Source organism: Littorina saxatilis, unplaced genomic scaffold (genome assembly GCF_037325665.1).
Source record: "Littorina saxatilis isolate snail1 unplaced genomic scaffold, US_GU_Lsax_2.0 scaffold_367, whole genome shotgun sequence".
Lineage (NCBI taxonomy): Eukaryota > Metazoa > Mollusca > Gastropoda > Littorinimorpha > Littorinidae > Littorina > Littorina saxatilis.
The window spans coordinates 81,123-90,932 of NW_027126041.1; the positions used below are offsets into that span (position 1 = coordinate 81,123).

The 9,810-nt window shown below is 40.3% G+C and overlaps 1 long non-coding RNA gene across 1 annotated transcript; it reads right to left on the minus strand.

Annotated features, from left to right (window-relative positions):
• Positions 1-368: 368 nt before the first annotated feature.
• LOC138954488 (uncharacterized) lies at positions 369-5,214 on the minus strand. Its single transcript, XR_011451860.1, has 3 exons — positions 5,094-5,214; positions 4,559-4,656; positions 369-1,187 (listed from the first exon to the last, which is right to left on the minus strand). It is a non-coding gene; the product is annotated as an uncharacterized lncRNA (long non-coding RNA).
• Between the last annotated feature and the right edge of the window lie 4,596 nt (positions 5,215-9,810).

Sequence of the window (9,810 nt, forward strand, 5' to 3'; positions counted from 1 at the left end):
TTTAGATTTCAACAGTAGGACGTGCGTGCTGGGCTGTGTGCGTGTGTTTGTATGTGTGCGCAGGCACTGGCATGAACGAATCTATGAATTGTGATTATTAATGATTGTCAGTACATGCGTGTAGTTGGTATCAGTGTGTTCATGTGACAGCATCTCTTCGCTTGGACAGGTACACACACACACACACACACACACACACACACACACACACACACACACACACACACACATACACACACACACACACACACACACACACACAGATTCACACACACACACACACACACACACACACACACACACACACACACACACACACCCGCACACACGCCCACACTCACACACAAACGCACAGAAAAACAACCTGGTTAATATGTACAACTTTTATTTCAGTAAAAACGCTTGTTGTGCAGTATCGTTAAAGGTATTTTTCCCATGGAAAGTAATGCCCCGCTCAATAAAGTTATCTCAACACTCCTGTATTCGTTGAAGATTCTTTACATAAACACCTGAAGGAGAAGCTGGAACTCACACACATATATATATATATAGATATATATACTACTTCTTCTTCTTCATCGTTCATGGGCTGAAATGGACAGATGTACAATGTTGATGTCTTCGCTCCGGTCACCAACCAGGATTCTGATCTCAAATTTTATTTAAAGATTGTCATGTTTGTCAAAGATTCTTAACATCAAAACCTCAAGTAGCAGCTGGAACGCATGAATGAATGTATACTCTTGATGTGCAATAGAGCAAGAGACTTATACAGACCAAATCTCCTGCTTTCTTTGATTTGTTTCTCACATCTGAAAATAGCGCTCTGCCTCATATTCGTTTGAGATTCTTAGTATCAAAACCTCAAGTAAGAAGCGGAAACGCACGGATATGTACTTCTTCATTTATCTAAAGATTCTCATATTCGTTGAAGATTCTAAACATCAAAACCTCAATGAGCAACTGAAACGCATGGATGTATGTAAAATCGTGACCATGTCTTCGCTCCAATCACCACGTAGGATTCTGACCAAGCAGGTGTGGCAGTTGTGGCAGTTGTGGCCACGGGGCCTGGGGTTGCGGGTCGCATGGACACGGGGGACAGCAGCAGATACACCTGGGAAAATGGATGAATGATCCGATGGCTTGACGCTTGCCCACCTCGTGGGGACCGGCGCTCAGTACATCTGTGAAAAAGCAAAAAAGATGAGTAACGTTGTTGGGTAGTTGGCGGGGAATTTGAGAGAAAAAAAGAGAAAGAACGAAAGAAAAATTGTTAGAAAAAAAGAAAGAAACAAACAAAGACTATGAGAACGAAAGAAAGAAAAAAAGAAAGAAAAAAAGAAAGAAAGAAAGAAAGAAAGAAAGAAAGAAAGAAAGAAAGAAAGAAAGAAAGAAAGAAAGAAAGAAAGAAAGAAAGAAAGAAAGAAAGAAAGAAAGAAAGAAAGAAAGAAAAAGAAAAAAAAACGAACAACTAACAAACGAAAAAGAAAAAAAAACGAACAACTAACAAACGAAAAAGAAAAAAACCGAACAACTAACAAACAAACAAACAAACATTTGTTTGTATTTTTTGTTTGTTCTTTGTGAATATTGCTGCTCTTTAATTTTGTTTTGAATTGTGTTGTTTAAAGGTACTGAACTTGTCAAATCCAGGTGCACGGAGCCCCTGGGGCTTTTGGTCATACCTCAGGCAGCTATCCGTTAGAAGAACTACCAAGTTTCATTGACTTGCACACAAAGAGTCAAGAACTGCGATTTTTTTACGAATATTTTTGGATCTAAATTTAGATCAAGTAGATCACCACATCATGCACAAAAAGACACGTCACTTAGCAAACTATGTCAGACGTCATCATGAGTTTGTGTAAAACAAAATGGAGGCCGAAATCACTCAGTTGAATCGAACTCCGACCAAACACCACGAATAACTAGGTTAATTTATGCACTCGCGTGAACAAGAAACTGTCGAGCTTCACAGATGTCGTCGTTGGGTAGTTTTGGGTTTGTTTTACAACCATAGAAGGATTTTTGAACTGTAAATGCACTCAGCTGCAACAAAAACGCAAAACGAAGGCTGTGAGCTGCACTGTGCCTCTATAGAGAATACTACATGGCTTGCTGTGTCGTACCAGATTTACACGAGTTGTTTTTTTAAATATTGAACTGCGAGCGAAAGCGAGCTGTTCACTATTTGAAAAAGCAACGAGTGTAAATCTGGTACGGAACAGCAAGCCATGTAGTATTCTGTTTATCCTACATACTGTACTTACGTGTATTTTACTGAAAATGTCCTGCATTTGAGGCAGCTAAATTGAAGACGCTTGTTTTAGAACCTCGATCTCTTCTAAAGCCTCGTGCAATCTATTACGTCAAAGCAAAGAAACGTCACTCTGAAAGTGTGGCGTGACGTGTTAGTTCTAAAGATCCATCGAGGGTAATTAGCGAGCGCAATTTGTGTTTCTATAATGACGTTTGTCTCGGTGACTTTGGCATCATAAGCAGTGGAAAAACAGGTCCCTGCCAGACTTGCTTGACATGACCTCATTTACATGATATACACACGTGTGATTTGAACGATTATTTTTACAACTAACTTTATGTATCCAATAATTTATTTATTTATTTACGACTGTTTTTCCGTCTAGAATGCATGTGCCTGTAGTTGGTATGAGTGAGTGCGTCGCGTTCTCGCTGTGCGTCTGTCTGCGAGTGTATGAGTCCGAGTGTCTTGGTCCTTGTCGATTTGTGTTTCGTATAATGTTCACTATGTATTTTATATTTTGTAAGCGCCTAGGGCTATATTTAGATTAGGCGCACAAATGTTCATAATAATAATAATAATAATAATAATTGTCAGTAAGTACTGGTGTCACATGACTGATGTGAACCAGTTGATTGGCTAATGGCGATGCGCTAAAACTGTTAGCGCACTCTTGGAGTGCGCTAACTTTTCCACAGAGCGTATTCTTGCGCCCTTTGCCTAAGCAAGACTGTGCTCTCATCCTCAGAATTAATTAATGACATGTAGCTTATATTCTCCACAATACCAAATGACCATAAATTCCCTGCTTCTCAATTAAAGCAGAAGTGGGTTTATTTCTGACAGATTGCATGTGCCTGTGCCAGTGCCAGTGATCTAAAAAAATAGAAGCCGCTGTGTTTCATCTAATTTTCGCCGACTTGCATAGATTCTTCTCATATGCCGTGTTAGTGGCATGTAGCTTATCATCCACATTACCAAATGATGAGTTAGTATACAATTCCCAGCGGCTAACAGAAAACACAAGTGTTATTCCGATAACGTACCAGCAAGACCAGTTTGGAAGACTGACTCGATCGACTCTGTAGCAGACAACACAGACTAATACGACTACATCAGTTCAGTAAATGAATGGTTTCAGAATTATTATTTCAAAGCAAGAACAATCGTAATCGAAAACGTGTAAGGTTCAGAACGTTCTTACCATATATAAGATTTATTAGCAGCCTGCCTTATGCGTACAGACTCAGTGCAGACTGCAGTCGTTCCATTGCCCAGGTTGGCAGGTAGCCTAGCAGACGACATTAACCCCGCTCAGCAAATTAACATGTTGGGCAAATGTGAACGAAAAAACGATGGGGATATAATACGTGTAGGGTTCAGAGCATTCTTACCGTTCATATTTAGTATCAGACTCCCCGATGAGTGAAGATAGAACACGAGAAATTTATATGCCACATTTGTTTTGAAAATGTGCGAACCGTCGAGTCCCGCTTTGAGTCAATTCAAGGGGAGTCACTCCGCATAGTCAATCCGTCGAAGCTCGACTGGAGGTTTCGAATCGCAAATAATGAAGAGCCTTTCTCAGAGTTCAAATGAGGTCTCTCTGAAAGATCATCACTGTTCAGATTAACGCTACACTGGAATTTACCAACAGAAATTAAAATGCGTGTGACGAAAGCACGACACACTTGAGACACCCCACACAAAAGTAGATCTTTACTGTGCACGACCTGACCACACAGTTATGCCTATTCAAATGCGCATTGCAAAATGTGCGTTTGGAATCTTCTTTTTTCTATGGCGGTACTGACAATATCGTTATTGAAACAATCCCAGTGCACTAAGGGATTTATAGAGCAAATCTCGAAAATAATTATTGAACTCAGCGCTATGCGCTTCGTTCAATAATGAATTTTCTCGATTTGCTCTATAAATCCCTTAGTGCACTGGGATGTCTCAATAACTTAAATTATCTCACAGGTGTCTCTCTCACGTATGTAGGATAAAATTCAATGCTATTTTTGTAATACTGTTGATTTTGCTGTTCTTGTTGTTTCTTAATCGACTAAGCTTCTGGAGTGGTACATTAGTCTCTTTTTTGTATGTTCTTTCCTTTTAATTTTTGTATTTTCTTTTTCGTTTGGACCTTTTCTGTTGTGTTTTGTTTTTTTACTATCTTTCTTATCTTTGTTTTATTTGTGATGTAAGATATGTTGTCTGCTTTTTTTCTCCTGTTTGTGTGAGTGATTTAAAAAAAAGTGATGTTATTTAGGAGACTTAAATTATTCCTACCTGCCAGTGGAGATGCCAAGGTCACTGTCAGTACATTCAAGGTCAGAAGGACAACCAACGCGACAAGAACACGACGATACATAGTGAAACCTTTATGCCTGAAACAATGAGACTGGAAATTAGTTAACGTTCATTACCAATTAATGCTGCTGCTGCTGCGTGTGATTCAGATGTTGGTGGCTATGATGATAATGATAGTGATTGTGATTATGAATTATCATTGTCTCCCATGACATCTGCACACGACCCCCCCCCCCCCCCCCAACAAAAAAATGTCAAAAAGAAACGAAGATATAAACAACTATAGCCAAACCCCACCTCTGTTTTTACAGTCACTCTCAATCTCTACTTGCCAACCTGTCCAACAAAACACAACAAATGAACAAGGAAACAAAGAAACGAAGCCTTTTTCATGCAAATACAAAAGGCATGATGAATCGCTTGCTTGATGTACTTGGTATATTACTAAATCCAAAAACAAAGAGACTGCAACACCTTTATATTACTTTTCTACATAGTATCTTGGAAGACTTACCTCTATTCCAGTGTGTCAGTAGCAACGCTCTCCTGTTCTATTCTTCGCACTTGGGAAGGAGACAGATTTTATAGCCTTGTCTCAGCGATTCTGTAGCCGGATGTGGGTTTACGAGGGGGGATAGACAATAACAAAAAACAATTACACAGTGATGTCACTCACGCTGACCCGGATCTTGGACTGAAGAGCATCCGGATACTACCAAGTCTATTTCGCACTGTCGGATGGACAGCGAAATATATGAGTTCATGTACGTGTTTACGTTTTTGTGAGCAAATGATTTATATGCTCGTAGGGGCTAAGTTGGAATAGCTTAGACTCTCTCTCTCTGTTTCCCTCATGTCTGCCTGTCTCTTTGGGTCTCTAGTTGTCTTTTTGTCTGTGTGTCTGTCTCTGTTTGTCTGTATGTGTGTCTATTTATGTGTCTGTCTGTCTGTCTGTGTGTCTGTATGTCTGTCTGAATGTCTGTCTGTGTGTCTGTCTGTGTGTCTGTCTGTGTGTGTGTCTGTGTATCTGTGTGTCTGTCTGTGTGTGTGTGTGTGTTTGTGTGTGTGTGTGTGTGTGTGTGTGTGTGTCTGTCTGTCTGTCTGTCTGAATGTCTGTATGTCTGTCTGAATGTCTGTCTGTGTGTCTGTGTGTGTGTCTGGCTGTGTGTCTGTTTGTGTGTCTGTCTGTGTGTCTGACGGTGTGTGTGTGTGTGTGACTGTCTGTCTGTGTGTGTGTGACTGTCTGTCTGTGTGTATGTGTGTCTGTCTGTCTGCTGTCTGTCTGTCTGTCTGTCTGTCTGTCTACCTCTCTGCCCCTCTCTCTCACTTGTTTGTGTGTACGTACGTACGTGCGTGAGTGTGTGTGTGTGTGTGTGTGTGTGTGTTTGCGTGAGCGCGTGCCCGTGTGTGTGTGTGTGTGTGTATGTGTGTGTTTGTGTGTGTATGTGTTTGTGTGTGTGGGTGTACATGTGTGTGTGTGTGTTTGTGTGTGTGTGTGTGTGTGCGTGTGTGTGTGTGTGTTTGTGTGCCTGTTTGTGTGTGAATAGAATAGAATAGAATAGAATAGAATAATCTTTATTGCCATGAAACACACAGTTTATAAGGCACATAATTAATTAACAAAGAAACTGTAGTAAAAGAAAACATCACCGTTTTTTGAAACATTCGTAAACAAACTGTGCTAGCTGGGTTTGTAGTTTGGGTATTTGTAATATTTGGCTGGGAAGAGTGTATTGGCCTGAATAGGCTATGCTTGATATGAATTTTTCTCTAATGGAAGTATATTTGGTGCATTTATCCAACAAATGTATTTCATCCTCTATCACATTACATTTTTTGCATAATCTGTCATTTACTGGTGTATTTAAATGTCGACCCTTTTCAATTTCTAAATCGTGTGCACTTATTCTTAACTTTGTTAATGCTTTTCTGTGATCTAAATTTTTTACCTCATTGATATAAGATTGCAATTCGTATTTCCTCGAGTCTGTTACTTTTGCGTAGAATTTTAATTTTGAACTTCCTTCAGACTTTTTATTAATCCAGAATTTTATGAATTTGCATTCTAATTTCTCTTGTATGGCTTTTTGTAACTTTTTAGAATTAAATGTAGATTGATTTTGCCAGACATGATTAAATCCTAATTTATCTACTGCTTGTTTTATGAAATGTGACCATGAACTTTCCCGTGACGGATCTAATAGTGATAAATATGCTTGATATATGTAGGAGTCTTTTTTAGTCTCTAGTATATGAGCCCAATATTTTATGCATTGTGATAATATTCTCAATCCTATTGGAAACCGTCCTAGTTCTGCTAGCACTGGAATTTTCATACTTTTCTTATGCGTACCAAGAATGAATCTGCAAAATCTTATATGTGCACTTTCATGAGGGCATTCCTTGGAGATGCAACATTGAAAAAAGGCATCAATGTCGTCAAATATATGTGTATTTTTTATAATGTATGGAAACCATACTTCTGCGCCGTAACAAATAATTGGGGACACTAACAAGTCAAATAAATTTAAAATTGTTTTTGTTTGAACAAGACTATTTCTGAACGCTTTTCGAAGAGAGTAAGCTGCTTTGTTTCCTTGTTTGCTAAGATGCTCCTGGGCAATATTTAAATTTCCATTTTGGTTGAACACTATACCCAAATATTTATACTGGTCTGTTCTTTTGATAATACAATCTCCACATTTAAATATTGTATTTATTTTGGGAAGACTACGACAAAATATTACAATGTTCGTTTTTTCAGTATTTATTTTTAATCCCCATTGTTGACAGTATATATTTAAGTAATCTAATTTTTGTTGCAGACCTAACTTTGATTTGGATAGCATTACTAAATCATCTGCATACATTAAACATGATATTTTTGTTTTTTGAGTTTATATCAATGTATGGTGAATCAAAATCAGGTATATTTGTAGTGAAGTCGTTTATGAAAATGTTGAACAGTATAGGACTTAATGTATTTCCTTGATGAACACCTTTTCTGACATGTATACTCATTGGACACTCTTGATTGTATTCAGTTCTATTGTGTGTGTGTGTATGTGTGTGCGTGTGTGTGTGTGTGCGTGCGTTCGTGCGTGCGTGCGTGCGTGCGTGCGCCGCTCGCGCAAGTCAATGTGCTCATGTGTGTGTATGAATGTGTGTATACGTTTCGTGCATTCGTGTGTTGTGCGTGCAATTAAGTGCGCACGTGTTTGTAATACACTCAGAGTTCTCTCCACATCATTTACACCATCGTGTTATTATTGTAAAACCTGTTGACACTAACTTGGTGCCAACAAGTACAGTGATTGAGTGACCCGGATCTGGTCTTTGGATCGTCAGCTTCATCAGGGGGGAGGGGGGAGGGGGGAGGGGGGAAGGGGGGGGTGACACTCAGTGATGGGGAACGAAGGTCGTAGTAACCTTCAGCTGTTGCACCCGGATGTATCATTGTCAAGAGCTGGAGGCTAAATAATTGGCTTGATAAAAGGGACACAATGCAGTTGCTCCGATCCAATTTTGACCTCCCTGGTGGATACATTCCCCTGATATGCGTGTTACAGTGTTTCTTAACTGTAATTTCATTGGTCGGACTGAGTATCGATACTGAGTATCGATACTGAGTATCGATACTCATGAATTTCGAGTCCGATCAATGAAATTACAGAGTATCGATATCAATCAATCAATCAATGAGGCTTATATCGCGCATATTCCGTGGGTACAGTTCTAGGCGCTCTGCAGTGATGCCGTGTGAGATGAAATTTTATACGGCCAGTAATTGCAGCCATTTTGGCGCATATTTACCTTTCACGGCCTATTATTCCAAGTCACACGGGTATAGGTAGACAATTATTAACTGTGCCTAAGCAATTTTGCCAGGAAAGACCCTTTTGTCAATCGTGGGATCTTTAACGTGCACACCCAATGTAGTGTACACGGGGGGGAGTTCGGACACCGAAGGGAGTCTGCACACAAAGTTTACTCTGAAATAAATTTCCGCCGAACCTGGGATCAAACTCACGCTGACAGCGGCCAACTGAATGCAAATCCAGCGCGCTACCAACTGAGCTATATCCCCGTACTCAGTATCGATACTACTGGGCCTTTTGGCGCACCAGGGTGCTGTTCATCCTCGAGATCAGAATTTAACCAATCGTTTTGTAGACACTCGATACTGAACTAGGGCGGCATAGCAACCATCCTCGATAACACGAATTGGTTCATTTCCATACTCGATACTCGCAGTATCGAGATCAGACCAATGAAATGAACGAGTATCGATACTGCGAGTATCGATACTCCCAGTATCGATACTCAGTCTCCAGAACGTGGGCCTTTTGGCGTTCCATAGTAAACCTTTGCGCAGCACGCGTGTGGCGAAAAAACATGGCGGACAGCACGTTATTTTTTCGGATGCTTTTGCGGCGGAACTTCAGCCGTCAACGGATGTTGCTGAACAGATCCTCATTGCTTTGCTTCTTTTTTTCTAGCAAGGTGTGGATTTCAACTTCACTAAAATGTCCGCCGCGGTGCTTTGGAGCTCCAGCTTCGACAACGTGATAAAGAACAAAACGAATACTATATTACGTAATCAAACACAACATCATGACGTAAAGTACACAAAAAGAAAGAATTCTTCATATCGCCGAGACTAATAGACTTCCTTGAGGCTTTTGACGTCACTAGTTAGACGCGACTTCACGGGATATACCCCTTCACTAAAAATAGTATAATTTTGCGCACAACGTTAGCTCCTTACGTATTTCATTACTCCGCAAACGATTAAGCAAGCGTCGTGACCACCAAGTTACGCATTTGCGGAGCTACGGAATACGTAGGCTTTACGTGTTCGTAACTCCATGCGTGACCTAACCGTTATTTGCGCTACCGACAAGACCTCGGCCACTGGTGTTCTAGATGGTCGAACGTGTAGCAAAGACCTGCACGTGTAGATATTGCGTCACCCGTGACTCACTTTTTTCTCCAATGTTCCAAATGCATAGTATTACGCATTCTGATCATCATTGCCACGCTATCGCTTTAGTCCCTCTGACCGGACGCTAAAGACAAGTCCTACGCGAATCTATCAAAACAAGAGTACAGAGTTATCTCCCATTTGTTGTTCGCGAGCACGAAAATGATTGCAGATTGGCCGACTTCGACAGTGATCTCCGTTCTGTTCTTCACAGTTATGATAAAGACATCGTTCTAAGGTCAAAACA